This window comes from Podarcis raffonei, chromosome W, assembly GCF_027172205.1.
Source record: "Podarcis raffonei isolate rPodRaf1 chromosome W, rPodRaf1.pri, whole genome shotgun sequence".
Lineage (NCBI taxonomy): Eukaryota > Metazoa > Chordata > Lepidosauria > Squamata > Lacertidae > Podarcis > Podarcis raffonei.
In genome coordinates this window covers 1,188,458-1,211,604 of record NC_070620.1, presented here as the reverse complement: position 1 = coordinate 1,211,604, position 23,147 = coordinate 1,188,458, and the positions used below count along the sequence as shown (strand labels likewise).

General features: G+C 48.3%; 1 pseudogene; it reads right to left on the bottom strand.

Annotated features, from left to right (window-relative positions):
- Positions 1-931: 931 nt before the first annotated feature.
- LOC128406106 (inositol polyphosphate 5-phosphatase OCRL-like) lies at positions 932-22,874 on the bottom strand (annotated as a pseudogene).
- Between the last annotated feature and the right edge of the window lie 273 nt (positions 22,875-23,147).

The window sequence follows — 23,147 nt, the reverse complement described above, 5'->3', positions numbered from 1 at the left end:
AGACGCGCAGCGCGCAACGCTACATCTATCCGTCAGACCGTAGAAGTCCCATCTGAATCTCCTCCCCCCTGACACCAGCTTAAGATTCTAGCCTTACTCCACCTCTTCCTCTGTTCCTTCTTTCTCTGGGTCCTTCTGCTAGTCGGAGTTTCAGCCCTCCGAGATTCTTCTGACACTGATTCTCCCGACTCCTCCCCCCCCCTCTTTCGGGCTTTAGGACCTGGCTCCCAATTCGGGTTTTCTGCTGTCCCGCGCTCCTCCACATTTGAACTTGGCGCGCGCGCGCAGCCTCCCACTTTCCTTCTGACCGTTACACTTGTGTCACTGCTCCCCCTTTCGGGGAGGCTAGCTGGACCTGGCCTTCCCTCCGTCTCCCCACTCCCCGATGGAAGAGAAGCTGGTCCTGACTCACGTGACTCTTCCCCCCCACTGTGCTCTGGTGGGGGAACTGGCCCTACTCCTCCGCTGCTCCTTTGGGACTCCCCTCTGGTTCCTTGTTTATGGATCGTCCCCTCTGGGATTCGCCTCGCCCTTACCATAGGCGCCCTCTCCTGGGAATCTTCTGATTCGCTGGAGAAGCTCATGGAATCTCTCGGTCCACTGTCATATTCCCCTACGCTCCCCTCCGATTCCTCTCCTCCGCTCTCTATCTGCTCTCTCCCCTGCTCTTCTGCTCCTGAACCTCTGACAGCACCCTTGAAGCTCCTTTGCAGCCATGTCTTTACCTGTCTCCACACCTGACACCACGTATGATGCTAGATGTGGGGCCTGCGGGCCTGTCAAGATTCCCCACCTCTGCTCTATCTAGCCAGGCTGATGTTTTCAAATGGGGGTTAAAGCTGTGAAGCTGTTTGGATGCATGACTGGACTTGACTGTGGGCATTTCATTGTGCTGTGTCCCAGAGCCTTAAGGATGGGCTGGCCTAGGAACCTAAGCCACCAGGTATATAAAAGTCAGGTCCACTCCAGCCAAGAGCGAAAGAAAAGCACCAAGCAGCCCTGCTCCCCAACAATGCCCCCCAAAGAGGATACGGATCGTCTCGGGAATGCTGGTGTCCAGCCACTCAGTTATCTCCTGCAGCTCGTCCTGCGTGCCCGGGGTCTGGAAGAGGTCCTCCTGAAGCAGAGTATCACCCATGCGTTAGGAAGGGATGAGGTACATCCTGGATAGCATGAAGAACAATCCAGCCCTGGGGTGCATCATGTGAGGTCGAGGAATGCCACAATGGAGAGAAGCCCATCACCAAGAGAGCTGGCACAAGGGCTGAGAATTGTATCCCGCCTGCTTTCCACAGTAGCATTCCTACTACCCTTCTCCTGATTTGGGGCAATGGGAGAGTGAAATCATTCCCCGCTTCTTCTAGTGGCGAGTCTCAGAGAGCCGCTTTGCTAGGGAGAGACAGACAATGGTTGGGAACACTTGGGTTCTTCTGAGCCGCTCTAAGGAAGACCGTATGCTGGATGTCCCACCCGCTGCCGCTCCACCAAGGTGCCACTATACTCACAGCAGGAGCTTGTAAGAGCGAGTCGGTAGCTAAGATAGAAATCAATGGTGGCGTTTGGAACCTGCACACCCCAAAACTGGTACTGGATTCCAGCCCACACCCATCCTTTCAATGGTACCGTCCCCCTCAGCTCACCTGGTGGCAGGCATTCTTGAAGAGGTGGTCCACCAAAAGCCAGATCTCCTTGGCCGCTCAGTGGAGTCATCACCATCCTGGGGTACGATATCCAGAAACTGCTTCTCCTGGAGGTCCAGTGACAAGCGGGGCTGGCATGAGAGCCTGACAGAATGTGTGCCTGTATGCATTCTTTCCTTGCTCCAGCTGGGTGGACAAGTCTTGCCCTCTGAGGCCACAACTAGGGCTGGGCGATAGCTGGCTTTCAACACGGTGATATATCACTAGCTAAACATTGCAATACACCAATATATCGCGATGTCTGAAATAAGATGGAGCTATGTAGAGGCATTGGCTGGCTTCACGGTTTCCCCCGCATTGTGATTTTTGCTGCCCCCTGCAGGAGGGCAGGGGAAAGCTGAACCAGCAGAGTCCACAGGGGCTGCAGGAATCTAGAGAAGCATTGTCTGGCTTCACAGTTTCCCCCCACATGGTGTTTTTTGCATAGTACACACACACATCATGATTCGCAATATACTGCCAGGTCAGAAATTATGAAACCAGTCTCACTATCTAGACTTCAAGCTGAGTTGAAAATATATCGCCCGGCCCTAGCCACAGCAAGCATCTCAAGTGGGGAAACAAAAAACAAATTGCTTGCACCCCAAATCCAAGCTCCCCCTCCCCCTATTAATATGCAGCTCGTAATCCTCCCACTCCGGATGTGCAGTTCACCCAAAAGCTTACTGAATATGCAGCTGTGGACATGAGGTTTGGCTAACATTTTATTTAAATTGTTGGGTGAAGGGCAGGAAATAAGTAACAAAAACAGCAACAGAACATGGATGGGTCTTCATAGGTTGATGGGCTGCAGCCCCAGCCAGCATGATGAGATGATGGGGTCACATGTTCACCACCCCTTGTCTAGAGCACGTTGCAGAGGCAGTGGTAGAAACTGAGCAACAGCTGGAGCCCCAGCCCACGACTTTGTCTGGGCAATGCAGCACACAGCAGCTGGTGAACCATGCCTCCGGCCTCCTTCCCATCTTCCTCTCCAGAAATGTTCAGGGTGGTTAGTTCTATCTCAAGCTACCACATTCAAGAGAAAGAGAAAGAGAGGAGGGGGGAGCAAGAGAGCTTTAGGAGCACAGCAGTGGCAAGCAGCCCATCACTAAAAGGAGTTGGCAAGGATGGAGAATTTGATCCCCTCATCCCCAGGGCAGCTGTTGATTAGGAACCAGTTCATCCCCCCTCCCCCCCCCGCCAATACTCCCCACCCCTGGAGAGAGAGAGAGAGAGAGAGAGAGAGAGAGAGAGAGCACATTGGTGTGGGGAATGACACATACTGTATCAGAGTCTTAGTGCAAGAGTAGCTGGTGCATGCTAAAGAACACAGGAGCCTTGCTGGGTTAGATCAGCATTTTGTTCCCACAATGGCCAACTGGTAATCAAAAGCATGTGGTTTGTGATAATAGTGGCAAGAAGTAGCCCTGACCGGTAGCCACTGATAAACATATCCTCCATGGTTCTAAATGTCTACAGCTGTCCAAATTGACAGTCACCACTGTCTCCTTGTGGCTATGATAATACACCCAAGTAGATCTGATTTTGAGAGGAGTGACATTTCCCTGAGCCACCCCAAAGCAGCCACTACCGCTTCCCAAATGCCAGTGCTCAGGTGGTAAGAGTAAGCCAGAGTGGCATAGCCTGTGCAGCAGTGGCTGAGCACAGAGACAAGGAGAAAACTGGCTCTTGGGGCCAGAGGGGGCTGGCGCCTGCATCATGAGACTGGGCTTTCTGCCTCCCGTGCTGCCAATCGCAAGCGGACCCAGAGTCAAGCAGCGCAAAATCAGTTACAAGCAGTGATGGCAAATTCTGGTTTCGTCTCCGTTCTCCTCTGCCGACTTCTACAAGGGCCACGTTGAGACTAGGGAAGAGACCAAAGCAGAGAGCTAGAGCCACCACCTGGACTGGATTTGAGTCAGAAGGCAGGCAGGTGCGGGTTGCCTGAGAGGAAAGTCAGGTTGGTGGGGTAGTGCCTGGTTTGCCCTAAGGGACCAGCTGCCACTGCATGGAGCAGCTGCTGATCGCTGACAAGGGCAACTCCATTTACGTGCCTTCGAGGCACATGCACACTGCCGCAAAGCTGGAAGGGGCACTTGAAGGGGCAAAAATGTCCCCCCCAAGAGCACCAAAGCGGCAAAGCGGCATGGAAACAGCATCTCGACTCCCTCCCAGGAGCTTTGGCACCGACCTCTCAGGCCTGCGGAGAGTTGGAGCAAGGAGTTTTGCAGGGAGGCTGCTGGTTTTCAAAAGGCCTTTCAAAAGGGTTTCCGGAAGTTTAGAGGGTGTTTGCAGGCTTTTCCAATGCTGTCCCCAATATACGCAATTTCATTTAAACGCACGGTACCTCGGAACGCAACCCCCGTGTAAACGGGGCGTTGCCTGTACCTGATTTGAGCCCGCTACAAGAACATCTAGAGGATAGCAAACCAGCTGTTACCTTTTCTAGGAAGCTGTCTTCTCCCTGAGATCAGAGGAGGAAGGCAAGAGCAAAAGACAACCCAGGGTGTTAATGGCACCATGCGAGCCTGCTGGATCAGGCCAATGGCCCATCTAGTACAGCATCCTGTTCTCACAGGTGTATGGGGGAAACCTTAACTTCAAGAATTAGGAAAAGAAGCGACTCAGTTCCCACCCCCACCCCACTTTCCTCTCTAGTCCTCCAAAGCAGCAGCTGCACAGAAGATGGTGACAGGATACTGGGGGGTGAGAGAAAGTGATCCTAACAAAAGAATATAAAAAGGGAAAGGATTTTTGCGCCCCCAATGTAACTTTCTTTTTTAGTTTACATTTCATTGAGTTTTTAAAAGTTTGGCTAGTTCTATATGATCCCCAAGATATTTTTGTGCCTCCACAACATAAAAATACGCTTCTTTTTTTAAAAAAAGTAATTTTTGGACGGACTGCTCTCACTGGTTCCCTGCGATGCCAAAAGGTGTTTTGGGACCCTCCAGCATTGTTTGGCTTCAATTCATTTGTGTGTGTGTGTTTGTTTAAAGCTGGTCACACACACTTTTACACTTTGGGCTCAGCTGCTTTGACGTGTGGCCCTTGGAGGCTTGAGCATGGGGCAATGCAGCCCACAAATGTTAAGCCTCCCCTGCTCTACCAAACTCCCAAGGTTTGAGGGAGGAGGGTTGGGAAGAGGAGGAGAAAAGGAAGGCCTTCCCTAGATGACCCTTGGGGTCCCTTTCCAACTCTACAGTTCTCTGATTCCAGAGAGAGACGCGCTGGGCTCCAAGTATCCCTCGCAGGGCTCAGCGCGAAGCCATGGTGTGATGGGATGATGAGCTGCTTGTGCATAAAGTCCTAGTCCCTCAGAGTTTGGCTAAGTCCACAAACCTCTGTCTGTGACGGAGCTCCTTAAGCATGGCTCCATCAGTCGCTCGTAGAATCGGACAGTGGGCGTTTACGGAACTTCTTCCAGCATAAAAGTTCCTTAACGGAAACGCGTCTTCTGGACTCTCGGCGTGACAGTTTCCAGCGAGGAGTGGGTGTCCCTATGGGAGGTCCTGAAACCTCCCTGCTATTTTCGCTGGAAGTGTCTCTGAGCCCTCCCTCCGACTCACTTTCCCTTGGAGCTCTTCCTCTCCCCCTGCTGGTTCCCTCCTCAGCGGATAAGTCTCTCTCAGCCTCTGTGAGCCCTTTCACCTCCTGTTTCTCCGATGGCAGTTCCCTGACATCCACCTCCCCTCCAGGGCCCCCTTCACCACCTCCCCTTCCCTCCTCTGCGGGAGGCGAGGGAGCAAAACCCCTGAAAGAACCTCCCTCATCTTCCGAAGTTTCGAACACTTCCCTCCACCGGTTGCTGTTTCCGGTTTCTAAGTACTCCTCCTCATCGGAGTCTGTACCTTCTTCCAACTCCGATTCCCTGAATCCTTCCAGTTCCTCCTCCTCGTCGGTGGTGCCAAAGTACTCCCTCCGGAACCTCGCTACTGGCTGAGGTTTCCTGGGGAACCTTTGGTGGAACGTTTCGATCAAGATCTCGTCACTGACCTCCTCTGCCGTCACCCAGGTGTTTTCCGACTCCGGTTCCCCTTCCCACGCGACCAAATACTCCACCTGATTACCCTTCCACCTGGAGTCGATGATCTCCGCCACATGGTTGCTGCTTTCCCTTTCTTCTAAGACTGGCCCCCGTGTGGAGACCCCTTCACCTTCCCCCCTATATGGTGACAGTAATGACCTGTGGAATACTGGGTGCAGTTTCATGTGGTTCGGTAACCGGAGTCTGAAAGCCACTGGGTTGACCTGTTGAATGACCTCAAATGGTCCCAATCTTTTGGGTCTCAATTTCTTGCAACCCCCCTTGAACGGCAACCCTTGGGTTGACAGCCACACCTGACTCCCCACCCTAATGGTTTCACCTTCCCTTCTGCTCTTGTCTGCCTGCCTCTTATATTCTTCTTTGGCCCTTTCTAAGTTGAGTTGGAGTTGACGATGGATCGCTTCCATTTCTTCTACAAAATGTTCGGCGGCCGGTACACTCCATCTCTCCCCTCCTCCCCCTGGAAACGCCCTGGGGTGGCACCCATAATTAGCCAAAAAGGGGCTCATCCCGGTGGACACATTCTCCGCATTATTGTAGGCAAATTCCGCTAGTGCCAACTTTTCGACCCAATCGTTCTCTCTGTCATTGACATAACACCTCAGGTATTGTTGGAGGATACCGTTTGCTCTCTCCGCCTGCCCATTGGTCTCAGGGTGCCTGGCGGTCGAAAAATTGACCTCTACGTGCAGTAAGCTCATAAGTTTCCTCCAGAACCTGGACGTGAACTGTTTCCCTCTGTCGGAGACCACCCTCAAGGGGGCGCCATGCAGCCTAAAAATATGTTCTACAAACAATTTCGCTGTCTCTTCCGCCGTGACTGCATGTGAGCAAGCTACAAAGTGGCCCATCTTAGTTAACAGGTCTACTACGACCAGTATGGCGGTTTTCCCCTGGGATTTCGGCAGATCAGTCATAAAATCTATCGATACCGCCTCCCACGGTCGTTCTGGTGTGGGTAACGGTTCTAATAACCCCGCCGGCGCCCGCCTTTCTCCTTTGGCTCTCTGGCATTGGTCACACCCTCTCACATACTCCCGTACATCCTCCCTCACCTTGGGCCACCAAAATTCCCTGGTCACCAACCACATGGTCTTGTGTTGCCCAAAATGCCCCGCTGTGGGGTTGTCGTGCAGCTGTTTGAGTACTCTCCCCCTCAATTCCCCTTCGGGTATATATAGTGCCCCTTTGTAATACAATGCCCCGTTTCTTTCTTCAAAACCTCCGGGGTCTTCTCCCTCTCTCCTTAAACCTCTGAGCTTATTCTGGGCGTATTCATCATTCACCGTTCCCTCTACCAGTTCCCTTTGCCCCACCCAGGCCGCCCCACACACCCAGCGGTCCTCTGGGATGATATGTCTCTCTTCAGGTGCTCCCTCCCCCTCCAAATATTCAGGTTTGCGTGAGAGAGCGTCCGCTCTGACGTTTTCTGGACCTGGCACATAGCAAATTTCAAAATGGAATTTGGAGAACTCTTGGGCCCACCTCACTTGTCGTTGGTTGAGCACTCGTGCCGTTCTCCAATATTCCAAATTCTTGTGGTCCGTACACACTTGCACCTTATGCTGTGCACCAATTAGTAAATGTCTCCATCTCCGGAACGCTTCGTGAATGGCGAGTAGTTCTCAGTCATATACGGTGTAGTTCCTCTCGGATTTGTTTAGCTTACGCGAAAGGAAGGCACACGGTCTCCACTCCGACTTATTCTTCCCCGGCTGAAGAAGCACCGCCCCCACCGCCCGGTCTGATGCATCAGTTTCCACTCTCATTGGTTTTTGTAAATCCACATGCAGGAGCTGTTCTTCCGAAGCGAATGCCCTTTTCAATTCCTCAAATGCTTGCTCCGCCTCCGCCGTCCAAACAAATTTCTTCTTGCTGCTGAGACAGTCCGTGATGGGAGCTGTTAAGTGGGCAAAGTTCTTGATGAACTTACGGTAAAAGTTCCCAAACCCTAAGAATCTTTGCACATCCTTTTTCGTTTTTGGTGTCTTCCATTCCAGCACCGCCTGGACCTTGCCTGGATCCATGGCTAATCCCTTGTCTGACAAGCGGTACCCCAGGAATTCCACCTCCTTGGTGTGAAACTGACACTTCTCCAATTTCACCCACAGCTGGTTTGCTTGCAGTTGGCTCAGCACTTCCCTGCTCAATCTCGCTGGAAAACATCAAATCCATGGCGCGAAAAAACTTCCTCGTGTCCTTCAGCATTTCACTATTCCCTGCCATCAGGGGTCTAACCCAGTCTCTCGCCCCCCCTTCGAGATGGCCAACCACAAACGCCACTCGCGATGCCTCGTCGGGAAAGTCGTCAAACTGCAGATTGAGAGCATACTGCATCTCTGTCCTAAAGGCTTGATAGTTCCTGGGGTCCCCCCCAAACTTCTGCACCAATCCTGGCATCTTTCTTGCTAGTGGGGCGCCTTTTGCCTTTTCTGCATCCTGCGCCCTCCTTTCCTCTAGCCTCGCCGTTTGCAGCGCTAGCTGGACCTCCAACACCCGGTACCTTTCTTCCAGGCTTGGACCCTCTCCAGCTCCTCCTGCTCCCCCGGTTCCGGCTGGGTTGCTCATGATGCCTCTCTGCACAAGCTGCTTTCAGGGACTGTCCGATTGCTGTGATGGGATGATGAGCTGCTTGTGCATAAAGTCCTAGTCCCTCAGAGTTTGGCTAAGTCCACAAACCTCTGTCTGTGACGGAGCTCCTTAAGCATAATTTGGCTGTAAAACAACGATCCGTGAGTAGGCTAATTTCAGAACTAAAGGAACTTTAAAAATTATTTGGTACTGAAGCGGAGAGGCATAAACAGGAAGTCTTCCTTCCGTTCTTGTAAATGGAGTGAAGCAATGAACTTGTAAGCGGAAACCTCAAAGGACGTTGGTAAAGGATTATAATCCGAACATCAAATAAGCGATTCCCCCCCCCCTTGATTGCAAGGGAGGAGGGGGGAAAGGATCTGAACTGTATTTCCCTGCAAAAAGAGAGAGGAAGAGGAGCTAAAATTCACTGCTCAAAACCCTGGAACGGGCTCCCAGTGAACAGTGAAAATGCCGTATTGAGAAACGCGCTGTTGCTGAAAGTATCTTTTCTTTTGACAGTTAACTCTGCGTCTGAGATACAAGTAAGACACAATATTACTGACTGGCTTCTCCTGATTTCAAAGTATCAGGAAACAATTAGATAGAAACTGTTGTCCTTTTGTGACTGGGGGGCGAAAGGGAAAAGTTAGTTACTTTAAGACATTTTTGACTGTTACTGCTACTGTGTCCCCCTAGAGGAACTTTGAAATTATCACAACAGCAGCTGGGCCAAGGGAATTTTCCATTTCAAAACAAACTCTGACTCTGAGCGTGTGACTGACCTTGACTTTTATCTCGAGGGTTATGGCAGATGGGAAAGACAAGATAGATTTGGTACAAGCAACAAGGTCTGGCAGAGTATTTCGTACAGACGGTGGGCTGCAAAGAAGAGCTTCGACATCTGGTCCTGCTGGTTTACCAACAGCAACTCCATTGGCACAATCTAAACCTAAAGGTATGGCAGCTGATGATGCCCTGGCCCAGGCACTTGGTAAAATTAATGAATCTTTGGAAAGAATAAGCAAACAAGTAGCCGAGGCATCGGGCAGAATTGACCAAAACACTACAAGTATTAATCAAAACACTACAAGCATTAATAATTTGGGACAGAAGGTAAATACCAATACAGAAACTATTCAGAAATTACTACAGGAATCCACTTAGACACGAAAGACAGCTGAAGAGGCAAAAGAAATTGCAACTGCTACAGCCGCCGTTGTAGAAGAGAAGATACCACCGTTACACAAACAACTTGAAGACCACAGATCAATATTGTCTATGATTGAGTTGAAGGAGAAGCAAGCAAATTTAAGGGTCAGGGCGGTACCTGAATTGAAGAAAGATAATTTGATTGAATTTCTTACACAGGAATTTGCAGACTTTTGGAATCCAGATTTGGAGAAGGATAGTTTCAAGATAGTGAGTGCTTTTAGACTTGGAAAAGGAGGGAGGAAGAACAGGGTGAGAGACTGTTTGATCACCCTCCGAACAAAAGAGGAGAGAGACAAAATCTTGAGTCTGCACTTCCAGAAGACCTTGGAAATACATCAGTCAAAAGTGGAGATATTTAAGGATATTCCGAAACACCTTTTGGACCTTAGGTCCAATTATAGAGTTTTAGCTGCCCTGTTGAGAAGTAACGGAATCTTTTTCAGGTGGGAATTCCCCCAAGGCCTGTCCTTTGGCTACAAAGGGAAGAAGATAAAAATAAGATCAGAGGACGACAAAGACAAATTTTGGAGAGATCACGGAGAAGACCTGCAGAAGAAAGTTGCAGGAGAGTTAAGAGCACTTGTAAGTGAAACTTTAGATACACCAGATTTACCTCCTGAATTAAAAGACCGCCTAAAGAAGGTGATACCACCAACAGAGCAGGAACAGGCACTGGGTGCAGTTGGAGGAGAAGCATAGTAACTACATCATGGCTCTGCAACTACTAAGTTGGAATTGTAATGGTTTGAATTCCCCTCAGGAAAGGAGATCTGTGTTTCATTTATTAAAAAAGGAACAATTGGACTTGATTTGTCTACAAGAAACACATATAACAAGGCTACACAGGAAACTATTGATTAATAAAAGACTTGGTCAGGAGTTTATTTCATCGGACAAGGTCAAAAAAGAGGGGTAGTGATTTATGCAAAGGAGAGATTACTACTGAAATTTATCTTTAAAGACGACCAAGGAAGATTTGTGGCAATTGAAATTCAAACACAGGGAGAAATTTTTTTGATAGTAGGTGTCTACGCACCAAATGAGGGGAAATCTGATTTTTTTAAGAAGTTGCATGAGATCCTGATGGATTATTTGGATTACAATGTGATTTTGATGGGAGACATGAATGGAGTGGTATCTACACATATGGACAAGGCACAAAGACAGGTAGTCACTAAGGATGGTAGACTACCGAAAACTTTCTTTGAGATGACAGACAACTTGGATTTAGTTGATATTTGGAGAAGAAAGAACCCCTTGGCCAAAGAGGGAACCTTCTTGTGATGGCCTGGGATTCCGATTCTGAGAGTGAACCGGAGGAGTCCCAGCCGGCACAGGAGTCCCCGCCTCCAGGGCCGGCTGAACTGGGGCAGGGCCTTGATTCTGAGGAGCCTGCACCTGTGCCGGATCCTCAGGAGCAGGCACCAGGTGAATCCATTCTGGCCCCAGAGGTGGTTGAGGACTCAGTGCCTAAGGTGAGTCTTCCCCTGGTCCCAGTAACCCTTCAGCCTCTCCTGAACTGCAGAGGCTTAGGGCAGAGAGGCGAAGGGAACTGGTTTCTCCCAGGAGGAGTGCTCGCCTTAAGGCCAGGAGAGGCGGGGCTCCTGGGGGCCGGGACCGCCCCTGGCCTCAGAGAAGATAAAGGCCAGTCAGCCCGGTCCCAGGTTGCGGGAGCAACGTCATCATTGAAGAGCTGTTTCGGCCAGCATCCAGTCCTGTTTCTCCAGTGTTCCTGTTCCCCGCCCGGCTTCCTGCTTCTGACCTTCCAGCGTTCCTGTTCTCCGCCCGGCTTCCTGCTTCTGATCTTCGAGCGTTCCCGTCCCCGCCCGGCTCCCTGCTTCGGACCTCGCCTCGCACCTTGTGAACTATTTCCAGGCTAGTGACTCAGGACTGAACTTTGACTACGGTAACAGTAACCTTCCCCCCGGGACCAGCACACTTCTTTTCTGAAGCCAAAATGACATGGACTAGAAATGACCAAATATGGGTAACTAGAGGAATGGCACCAAAGACAAGAAAAGTGGAAATCTGCCCAAAAACCTGCTCCGACCATAATGCTGTCAAGATGGAAATGAAATTAACACCAACAGGTTCCTTTAGATGGAGGATGAATGACACCTTATTTAGAGATGAAGAAGTGTTTAAGAAGGCCCCAAAAACCTTGAGAGACTATTTTGAGATAAATATGAGCACCAATGTGGAAAAAAGAGTAATCTGGGACGCTAGTAAAGCTGTTATGAGAGGGTTCTTGATACAACAGAATGCAATAAAAAAGAGAATCCAGAATGAGAAGAAGGATAAAATTTTGGAGAAAATAAAGGAAAGTGAAAAAAAATTGAGAGCAAAACCCAAGTCGCAAGAGATTTTGAGAGAAATAAAGTTATATCAAGTGCAATTTATGAAAATGATGAATCAAGAGATTGAATGGAAAATTAAACAAATGAGACAAAAGACATTTGAGTCAGCTAATAAATGTGGGAAACTGTTGGCTTGGCAAATGAAAAAAAGACAAAAATTAAATACAGTTACAAATTTAGAAGTGGAAGGAAGGAACATACAGAACCCAGCTGAGATTAGAAATTGCTTCCAGAGGTACTTTAAACAACTATATACACAAGGGCCACAGAAAGAAACTGACGTAGACCAATTTTTGAAAACAAATGGACTACAAAAAATCTCTCAAGAAAATAAATTAATGTTGAACTATAAAATAACTGAACAGGAGATAGAAGGTGCCATTCAGAATATGCAATTGGGTAAATCTCCAGGACCGGATGGACTGACTTCTAGATACTACAGATCTTTAAAAGAATGGCTAGTACAACCTTTGAAAGAGGTCTGTAACGAAATAATGGAGGGGGAAAGGGCACCAGAGTCGTGGAAAGAAGCATATATCACACTTGTACCGAAAATAGAGACTGAAAAGACGCAGCTTAAGAACTACCGACCCATATCACTGCTTAATGTGGATTACAAAATTTTTGCAGATATCTTGGCTAAAAGACTAAAAAGAGTTACAGAAAGGTAGCCGTGTTGGTCTGCCATAGTCAAAACAAAATTTTTTTTCCCTTCCAGTAGCACCTTAAAGACCAACTAAGTTACCATTACTGGCCCCAACAACATCACGCATACCATCTCGGGACTATTTAATTGCTCATCGTCTAACATTGTATATGCCATCAAATGCCAACAGTGTCCTTCAGCTCTCTATATTGGACAAACAGGCCAAACCTTACGCCAAAGAATAAACGGACATAAATCGGACATCAAGAATCACAAGACAGAGAAACCAGTAGGAGAACACTTCAATCTCCCAGGACATTCTATACAAGATCTCAAAGTAGCTGTTTTACTACAAAGGAATTTCAGAAATAGACTGGAAAGAGAAGCTGCTGAATTGCAACTCATTACCAAACTTAAAACCATGGAGAGACCTGGTCTGAACAAAGACATTGGATTCTTATCTCATTATACATGACAAAGCCATTTTTCACCTTCTCACCCCTTGCTTTTTCCTGTAAGACCTATTGCAGTCGTTAAGAGTCGTCAACAGGCTCATCACAGCTATCTGCCAATCACCCATTCCCACCACCCTTCTGAGTAATACCCCTCCCCACCTTCTCACTATATAGAGGGATCTGGCAACTTCTGTTTCAGTGTATCTGAAGAAGTGTGCATGCACACGAAAGCTCATACCAAGAACTAACTTAGTTGGTCTTTAAGGTGCTACTGGAAGGAAAATTTTTTTTTGTTTTGACTAAAAAGAGTGTTAGTGGAAGAGATACATAAAGACCAAGCAGGCTTCCTCCCAGGAAGACATTTATCTGACAATGTGAGAAACATAATTAATATTCTAGAAAAACTACAAGTGAATATAAACACTAAGGCAGTTTTAATATTTGTGGACGCGGAGAAAGCTTTTGACAACATTTCTTGGACTTTTATGAAAAAGAACTTACAGGGTATGGGGGTAGGCCAAGGTTTTGAAAACGGTATAAGTGCAATATATTCAGAGCAAAAGGCTAAATTAATTGTAAATAACGTGGTGACAGAAGAATTTAAGATAGAAAAAGGGACACGACAAGGTTGCCCAATATCCCCACTGCTTTTTATATCGGTCCTGGAGGTTTTGCTGAATATGATTAGAAGGGACCAGTTGGTTAAAGGTATACAGGTCGGAGCCAAACAGTACAAATTGAGAGCATTTGCAGATGACTTAGTATTGACGTTACAGGAGCCAGAATCTAGTACTAAAAGGGTTTTAGAATTGATTCAAGAATTTGGTCAGGTTGCAGGGTTTAAACTGAATAAGTCAAAAACCAAGGTTTTAGAGAAAAATTTAACACCAATTGAGAGAGAGAGGTTTCAGAATGTGACAGGTTTAACAGTGGTTAAGAAAGTCAAATACTTGGGGATCAACATGACAGCAAAAAATGGGAATTTATTTAAAGACAACTATGAAAAATGCTGGGTTGAAGTGAAAAAAGATTTAGAAATATGGTCAAATTTGAAGCTTTCACTGCTGGGCCGTATTGCTGCGATAAAAATGAATGTATTGCCTAGAATGTTGTTTCTGTTTCAGGCATTGCAAATTGTGGACAAAATGGACTGTTTCAAGAAGTGGCAGAGAGATATTTCTAGATTTGTCTGGCAGGGCAAGAAGCCTAGAATAAAATTTAAAATATTAACAGATGCAAAGGAAAGAGGTGGATTTGCCCTGCCAGACTTTAAACTTTACTATGAATCAGCAGCTTTTTGCTGGTTGAAAGAATGGCTACTTCTTGAAAACACAGATATTTTGGATTTGGAAGGTTTTAATAACGTATTGGGATGGCATGCATATCTGTGGTATGACAAGGTCAAAGCGCATAAAGCATTTAAAAACCATATTGTTAGAAAAGCATTGTTTAATGTTTGGATAAGATATAAGGACTTATTGGAAAATAAAACCCCAAGGTGGCTGTCACCGATGGAAGCGAAAGCTCAGAAAAAGCTCAATATGGAGGTTAAATGGCTGAAATATTGGGAAATTTTGGAACAAGAGGGAGACAGACTGAAATTGCAGAGTTTTGAGAAACTAAAGAACAAAGTGCGAGACTGGCTTCATTATTATCAGATAATGGAGGCATATAATATTGGACAAGAAAATTGGCTTCCAGGTGGAAAAATCAAAATTAGAAACTGTTAGAACCCAAAACTAAGATTTTGTCAAAGATGTATAACTTGCTGTTGAAATGGAATACTCAGGATGAAATGGTTAAATCGGCTATGATTAAATGGGCACAAGATGTTGGACATAACATAATGATGGCTGACTGGGAACAGTTATGGACCACAGGTATGAAATTTACGGCATGCAATGCCCTAAGAGAGAATATTATGAAAATGATATACAGGTGGTACGTGACCCCACTCAAGCTTGCAAAAATCTATCACCTGCCCGATAATAAATGTTGGAAATGTAAAGAAACTGAAGGTACATTCTTTCACCTTTGGTGGACGTGCCCAAGGATTAAGGCTTTCTGGGAGACGATATATAATGAATTGAAAAAGGTATTTAAATATACCTTCCTGAAGAAACCAGAGGCCTTTCTCCTGGGCATAGTCGGCCAATCGGTGTTAAAGAAGGATAGAACTTTCTTTATGTATGCCACAACAGCAGCAAGAATACTTATTGCAAAGTACTGGAAGACACAAGACATACCCACTCTGGAAGAATGGCAGATGAAGGTGATGGACTACATGGAATTGGCGGAAATGATTGGCAGAATCCGAGACCAGGGAGAAGAGTTGGTGGAAGAAGACTGGAAGAAATTTAAAGACTACCTACAGAAATATTGCAAAATTAATGAATGTTAGAATGATGGTGGATTGAAATTAAGTGGTTTCTAGCTGTAATGGTTTAAAAGAATATGAAAAAATGGTTTTTTTAAAGTAAAAATTTAATGTTATAACAATTTAAGATTAAAGATCAGGGTAAAATAAAGAGGGAAAGAAACTGCTGAACTAATAAATTGAACTGGAATACAAAAAAGGGAGGTATGAGGAGGTCCGGGAAACAAGTAAATGAAAGATAAGTGATGAAAGTTTGATTGTTTTTAACTGTTTTTATTTTGTATTTTTTCTTTTTCCTTTTTCCTTTTGTAATATTGTAAAAACCCTAATAAAAATTTATTAAAAAAAGAAAGAGATTCCCCGGAAATCAAGACTGAGCTAGATGGGCCAAAGGCTTCTTTCCCCCCTGGTCTTTTTGCAGCAAACCCTCTTTAAGGGGTTGGAGAGGATCCTATTGGTCTTTACCTCCCTCCCGGGAGGGAAGGAATTCGTTCTCCATCCTGTCCATCAACTGAACAGTACCCTCCACAACCTTCACCTATGGGGGGGGCAGAGCACATTTGTTGGGGCTATGGACTAAAGGGGGGGCATGAGTTAAGAGCAGAAAGGCCTGCTGCACCCCCCTGTTCCCAGCCCTGAAAGAGGCAAGCACTGTAACTCTGTGACTTCCAGAGCCAATGGGCTGAAGCCAAATGCTCCAAGCCAAGTACCACAGAAGCTCCATTGGATGAATGGAGCCAACGGTTAAGGTATACAGTTCAGCCCATGTGGTCTGCCATGCCTGCAGGAGCAGCGTGTACTCAGAAGAGTGGGGAATGGAAGCCTAGGGATTTAACAGAGCCAAAACCTGCCCACTCCTTGCACCGGAAGTCCTTGGCCAAGGAGGAGCTCTGTGGAAAGGGGCCTGGTTGTTGGTCAGGGCCTGCCCAGATTCGAGGAGGTGCCACATGGCAGGCAACTAAAAACCCTGAATAGACGATAGCCCTGGCCAGGGCAGGGGTTACCCCTGTGAGGAAGAGGGAGCTCCTTTTCAATTCCATGTGGCTTCGGTAGCTGAGCTGATTCACGCTGCCTCCTCTCCAGAGGATTGGCTCACACCATGCTGGCACACGGCACTTCCCACTGCAAGGAGACAGTTGGACTGGCTGAGGCAACACACAAGGCTCACGCAGTCAAACTTTGGCTCCACACACGGCCTGTGATCTTGACCACGGTCCGGAGCTGGAGATGATGGGGCTTGGGAGTCCAACTTCTGAAGGGGCGGACCTTGCAGGTGTGCAGGCATGTTGCCTCATGGAGAGAGTTGTCAGGAAATCAAAAGCTGCCTTCGACCAGGTCAGAATGAATTTCTGACCTCCCCCAGTTTGGATTCCTACATTGCAGGGGGTTGGACTAGATGACCCTCGTGATCCCTTCCAACCCCACAATTCATTAATTAAGTCTACTCTGGCTGGCAGCAGCTCTCTGTGGCCCAATCCTTTTTCAGGTGGAGGTGCCATAGAGTTTCAACTTGAGACTCTGCATACAAAGCATATGGCACACCACCAAATGATGATCCTTCCCCAAAGCAAGGGGCCCCGTTATTCTTGTTCAGACACTATTTTTTCAGTGATCCAAAAGACCCTTTCTGGCACCTGAAATGCTGCCCAAAGGAGCCTGCCGTTTTCCGGCTTCGTCACTACATGTTCCGCCTGTCCTTTTGATTTCCCCATTACCACAGCAAGAGCAATGAAACTAGCAGGCCTAGGTGGCTTCTGACAGTTGTCAAGAACCACAAGAATATGCCAAATCCTGGATGGTGAGGCTCAATGGCTACTAGCCATAATGGCCACCGAACATACTCCACCAAGAGAAGCAGTATGGCTTGGAGGAGGGGAGCGTGCTGTTGCATCTCATTGGCCAATGTGAGAACAGGATGCTGGGCCAGATGGACCAATGGCCTGATCCAGCAGGGCTGCTCTCATGTTCTTATGCCCTGGCAGACTCATCTTGAGAGAGCACCAAGTCTCATTCCCAGACTTCCTTGACACAAACAGGATTCTCTGCTTATACACGCCATGAAACAGAGGATGCTGGTTATCAGGACAAATGTGGGGGAAAGGCTGCTTGTGGAAAAGGAGCCAAAACATTTCCAGAGACTTTGAGCAGGGACGGCTTGAGGAAGACAAGATATCACAGCCTTGCATTTCACAACTCGCCTAGCAGCCTTTGGCAACCCGGAATTCCATGCAAGCAAAGTGAGCAGGTGAAGGAGAGCTGGATCTCTCTCTTCCTCCGTGGCTTGGTGTCCGTTCTGGCTGCAGAGGAAAGGAAGTCCGCCCAGCCCTCAACTCTAGCCCTCCTCCAACAGCTTGCTTAGCAGAAAGCCATTTGTTACTAGCCTGCTGAGGAGGATGGAAAGGCAGGACACTACTAGCATCTCAGCAGACTAGGAAAAACAAACAAGCCTTGCAGAAGAATGATTGAGAGGACTTACTTACAAAGGCTCAACTATCAAGCAGGATCTGTTTTAGAGTCGAATTTGTACGTGGGGATGAACTTGATCTCTCCCTCTGTGAAATCAGCAAAAGCTGTCTTTTGGGTACGCTGAATGTTTAGCTAAAGCCAAAAAGAAACCGCTTATCAGCAGAGAAGCAAAAGACCCCCTGTTGCCTGACAATGGAGTCTATTAACAGCCACTGTTGTGCTGGAAGACCAAGGTGAAGTACTAGTAGGTTAAAGCTAAAGGTAAAGGGACCCCTGGTTGGACAGTGTTCTTGAAGCTACAAACATGAGTCTGACCAAACTGCGGGAGGCAGTGGAAGACAGGAGGGCCTGGCGTGCTCTGGTCCATGGGGTCACGAAGAGGCGGACACGACTAAACGACTAAACAACAACAACAACAACAAAGGGACCCCTGACCATTAGGTCCAGTTGTGACCGACTCTGGGGTTGCGGCGCTCATCTCGCTTTATTGGCCAAGGGAGCCGGCGTACATGTGGCCAGCAGGACTAAGCCACTTCTGGCGAACCAGAACAGCACACAGAAACGGCGTTTACCTTCCCGCCGGAGCGGTACCTATTGATCTACTTGCACTTGGACGTGCTTTCGAACTGCTAGGTTGGCAGGAGCAGGGACCGAGCAAGGGAAGCTCACCCCGTCGCGGGGATTCGAACCGCGGACCTTCTGATCTTCAAGCCCTAGCCTCTGTGGTTTAACCCAGAGCGCTACCCGCGTCTCTACTAGTAGGTTAGCCAAGTGCAAAAAAAGGGGTATACCTGCTGAAATCCTATCTTATACACACTTATTAAAGGTACAGGATGCTTGTGCATTTTTGCCCCATGTCATCTTAAATTACTTTGCTGCATCACACGACAGGAAAATCCTTCCATTGCATCCGCTAGCTCTCGCCCGGCACAACATTTTAGAATAATTAGGTTGATAATGTCCTTAGGAGGACAACCAAATTTAAGCACAAATTCGACCCACAGCTGTGAGGCATTCGCGAGCTTTTTTGCGGAGAAAGTCCTGTTGCTCCGCCATGACCTCCCTGCCAATTTAGATACAGTGACTGAACTGGAGGCCCCTCGACTGTCTTCGGGTCCAGTGTTGGACCATTTCAATCGGCTACTCCCTGCTGATGTGGATAGATTCCTCCAAGCTGGTAGGCCCACCACCTGCCTCCTCGATCCGTGCCCGTCTTGGCTGATTAGGGCGTGTCCAGATGTTGCACGGACCCCCCTGGTTGAAATTATCAATTTGTCCCTTGGCATGAGGACATTCCCAGGGGACCCGAAGGAAGCAGTGGTATGTCTGCTCTTAAAGAAAAACTTCACTAGATCCTTTAGACCTATCCAATTACCGGCCAGTTTCAAATCTTCCATATCTGGGTAAGGTAATTGAGAGAGCGGTTGCTGATGAGCTTGGTACGTTTCTGGAGGAAACATCGGCTTTAGGTCCATTTCAGTCCGGGTTCCGTCCTGGTTTCGGGACCGAGACGGCTCTGGTTGCCCTAACAGATGATCTACGTAGACAACTGGATCGAGGCGGGTCAGGACTGCTGCTTCCTTTAGATTTGTCAGCAGCCTTTGACATGGTCAATCATGATCTTCTGGACCACCGCCTTGCCGACGTGGGGATACAGGGCATAGCCCGTAAATGGCTGTGCTTTTTTATCTATGGTCGGGGACAGAGGGTGGCGCTAGGGAGGGAGATGTTGTCGTGCCACTCCTTGGTGTGTGGAGTGCCGCAGGGCGCAATCCTCTCTCCGATGCTTTTTAAAATCTTTATGCGCCCCCTTGCCCAGATTATTCAGAGCTTTGGGCTGGGCTGTCACCAATATGCTGATGACACTTAGCTCTACCTGCTGATGGATGGCCGCACCGACTCGGCCCCGGACACACTGAGCAGATGCTTGGAAGCTGTGGCTGGATGGTTTCGTGGGAGCTGATTGAAACTAAATCCTTCGAAGACAGAGGTCCTATGGCTGGGTTGGGATGGCATGGGGATGAGGGACCAACTCCCTTCTCTTGCGGGGGCCCAATTAGTGCCATTGCCTTCTATTAAGAGTTTGGGTATAATCCTTGATGCCTCCCTTTCCATGGAGGCGCAGGTTACAGCAACAGCCAAGGCGACATTTTTCCACCTTCGCCGCATCAAGCAGTTGGTCCCTTACCTTTCCCGCCCCGACCTGGCCACAGTGATCCATGCGACGGTCACCTCCAGGCTTGACTACTGTAATTCGCTCTATGTGGGGCTGCCCTTGAAACTCCAGCGGGTGCAGAATGCTGCAGCGAGGCTCCTCACGGGGTCTCTGCCATGGGAGCATATTCACCCAGTGCTTTTCCAGCTGCACTGGCTCCCGGTGGAGTACAGGGTCAGATTTAAGGTGCTGGTTTTGACCTTTAAAGCCCTTCACGGCTTAAGACCTACAGGACCGCCTCTCCCAGTATGCCCCACGCTGGACCTTAAGGTCCATAAATAGCAACACCCTAGTGGTCCCGGGCCCTAAGGAAGTTAGATTAGCTTCAACCAGAGCCAGGGCCTTTTCAACACTGGCTCCGGCTTGGTGGAACGCTCTGTCTCATGAGACCAGGGCCCTGCGGGATCTGATTTCTTTCCGCAGGGCCTGTAAGACAGAGTTGTTCCGCCTGGCCTTTGGCTTGGAGCCAATTTGATTCCCTCCCCCTCTTTCTTTTTACTTTCTCCTCCTGTGATGAGGCTGCATTTTAATGTTTCAATATTTTAATGCTGTATTTTAATTCAACTTGTTTTAATTATTGCTTGTTAGCTGCCCTAAGCCTGGCCTTGGCTGGGGAGGGTGGGGAATAAATAAAAATTATTATTATTATTATTATTATTATTATTATTATTATTATTCTTATCTGGGCACAGGTATCCTTGTAATCCTGGTTTCGGCGCTCAAAGTCTTCCACGTGGGCATCAAGGTGGGAATTGACCATGCAGAAGCTGGTATTGTTGCAGACAAGCCTCACGGCCACACACCCCTTGTTACCCTGCAGGGGCGGAGCAAAGATGGCTGTTAGTGAGCAAGCAGGAAAGAGGGGGGAACTGGTTGGCAGATAGACAGACAGAAAGATCGACGTCGGGAATTCCGCTGTCAGGGTCTACTCCCCATCTTCCCCATGATGCCTGTGCCCACTGTCTCCCTCATCGCTTCCTTGATGCGGCTGAGCTGGTCCTTCCTGACAAAGATGAGCAACATCATTCCGACTAGACGCACCAGCTGCACCTAGAAGATGCAAGGTACTGGGATGTCTACCAGCTCTGTTCATTGCTTGCTGTCCTGGGCCGGCTGGATGCAGATAGGAGTGGCAGGGGGCCCCAACTGGGGATCCCCCAAGGGAAGAAGGCTCAGAGCCAGGGACTGGTGGGGGGTCGTCCGAGGGAGAAGAGGGAGCAGACTGTGAGCAAGAGGAGGTGTTGGAAACTGGAGAGGCAGGGGGGCAGGGAGATTCTGTGGCAAACAGCAGCCCAGAATCCGAGGCAGAAGTGGAGGCTGGAGGCGGGGGTCAAGAGGCAGAGATCAGGCAGGCTGCTGCAGAAGCCAGGGGGTCTCCCCATCCTGCTGCGATCAGCTCCCCTCCCTGCTGGTCTCCCAGAAGACAGAGAAATTAAGAGGAGGGAGCAAAGACAGGCAAGGTGTCAGAGTCTCAGGTTGCTTGGGAAGGACCAGGGGGAGGAGGAGACTTCAGAGAGTGGTGGGAGGGTAGCAACCTTCAGCCTTCACAACTACCTCACTGGGGAAGACCTGTTGGGAAAGGTTTCTGTGATCACGAGGCCTGCACGGTTTGGGTTTCTTTGAATAAAGAATGTTGGCTTCTTTTGAATAAAACACCACTGACACCAGGTGTTTTCTCTTGCTGACCTCCTCCTCCTCCTCCTCCTCCTCACTCCAGCTCCTGACAGCTGTCTGGCTGCTGAAGAAATGGGTGGGGTTGGACTTACTTTCTTGTACTTGGATTTGGAACGCAAAGCCTTTTCCACAGCTGTCAGCCACTCTTGCTCCTTTGTCGAGGGCAAGTAGAAGAAAGCCTCTGCGCTCAGGTCCAGCTCCTGGAACCGAATGCCCAAGTGCCAAAGAGAAGGATGTGGAACTGCAGGAATAGGACTCCAATCGGAACAGACGTGCTGGTTAAATATGCAAAGACAACAGGAGTGTGCAAGGGCAGGCAAGATCAGGACCAAGAACAAACAAGTAATACCAGCCACTTCTTCCTCAGCTTAGCTATTCGGGGCCCCAAAGGAGCTTTGCTAATGAAAGAACAAAAGCTTTTTCCTTGTATTTTTTAAGATGTGTCAGCCAGCCTGATATCTAAGCACTATCCCAGTAGCCACAGGCAACCAGAAATTCTTTGAAGGCAAGTGAGTTGGTTGATCTCTCCATTCTTCCTTCACCTGGCAACCTGGTTTCCAGGCTGGCTTTCCGGGAGCAGAAAACCACCTCTCAGATCTGCTGTGCCAAGCTTGTTTGCTAGAAGATTACCCCGTAACACCCTTGTCCTCTTTGCAAGCCTCCTAAATGGCTAGCCTTCTGTGTTTCCATGCTGGCCATGAAGGAAGGGGCATTCCCCACTCTGAAAACAGCACAGAAATACAGCCTGTCTAGTAAAGGGGTAAAAAGAGCAAGCTAAACAGCCTCTGTAAAACAGTAGCATCTGAAGCTGCTAACCACATACTGATAAACATATCATAAAAGGAGATAGTTTTGGATTAACTGCATCTTGTCTCAATGTCTGAAGCTGCACAAACCGCTTCATTTGAACCATGGCTCTTTGAAACAAGCCAACTTCCAATCGTGGGTTTACAAAGCTGGTAAAATTAACCACCTTAGGATCTGGACACACCAAACTGTGGTTAATTTAAAATCCAAGTGGAAGCTTCCCAATAGGCTTGGGGTGGGGGAGAGGTGTGCAAAGCTGGAGGAGAGGCTGCCGTCCTGCTCATAATATGAAGCCACGGTTCAGTATGTGGCACCAAGGAAAATTGCCCACCAGAACTAATACTTTCCATTACCCACCCATGTGGCCTGAGTGAACAGGACAGACTTTGCCTGGCACCCAACAATAAAGCTGTCATGTAGATGTCGCTTTCTCCAGCCCCAACTCTGATACAGGTTCCACTGGTCTTTGCACTTTTGCATGATCTGACCTGAATTCTGGGTGTTGACACATTCCTTCTCTCTCTTGGCGAGGACGTGCTGGATGAGTCCCTCTCTCTGTCCGGACTGCGTATGTGTGGAAGGCACAAAGAGCTTGCGCATAGTGTGGGTCATTGGGGTTGCTTCTTGCTCATGC